The following is a 778-nucleotide window of genomic DNA, read 5'->3' on the forward strand; positions in this document are numbered from 1 at the left end:
TTTCATTCAGAGAAAAACCTCTGTTTGCTTGAGTCCTAGTGACTGTGTCGCTCTTCCTGAGGGAATTCAACACTGTGACACCTCTCATGGTAGAGCTAGAGCTAATGTCCTCTGGGACACTCGGTTGCTAACTAGTTCTGGGGACATTGAGAAATAGCCTCATCTGCATCATATTCACACTGAGGACTTGAAAAAGATGAGATGACAGCTGTTAGAGTATATTTGTTAAATATCCGGCAGCCACTATAATATATCATAAATATTATAATGAAGAATTGAAGTAAATGACATCTGGTAGGATTTCTAGTCTTGTTTAAGGTCCAGGAATAACATTTTAGAAAACAGTGTTGTAAGTCAAGACTTCATAATTTTTTTCTAATCTTTATTTAAGAACCATAATTACAAGCATGATTGTAGTTGGGTTTCAGTCATAAACAGAACACCCCCCTTCACCAGTGCAACATTCCCACTACCAATGCCCAGATCACCCTCTCCCCCCACCCCTGCCTGTATTTGACACAGGCATTCTACTTCTCTCATTCATTAATTTTGTCATGCTAGTTGTTAGTGTAGTTATTTCCCTAACAGCATTCACTTTCTTTGTGGCGAGCTTCGTATTATGGACTGGTCCTTCCGGCCCTTCACTCTATTGCCTCTGGGATTATTACAATAATGTCTTTACATTTTTTTTAGAACCCATAGCTGAGTGAGGCTATTCTGTGTCTATCTCTCTCCCTCTGACTTATTTCACTCAGCATAATAGATTCCATATACAGCC

This window comes from Suncus etruscus, chromosome 10 (assembly GCF_024139225.1).
Source record: "Suncus etruscus isolate mSunEtr1 chromosome 10, mSunEtr1.pri.cur, whole genome shotgun sequence".
Taxonomy (NCBI): Eukaryota; Metazoa; Chordata; class Mammalia; order Eulipotyphla; family Soricidae; genus Suncus; species Suncus etruscus.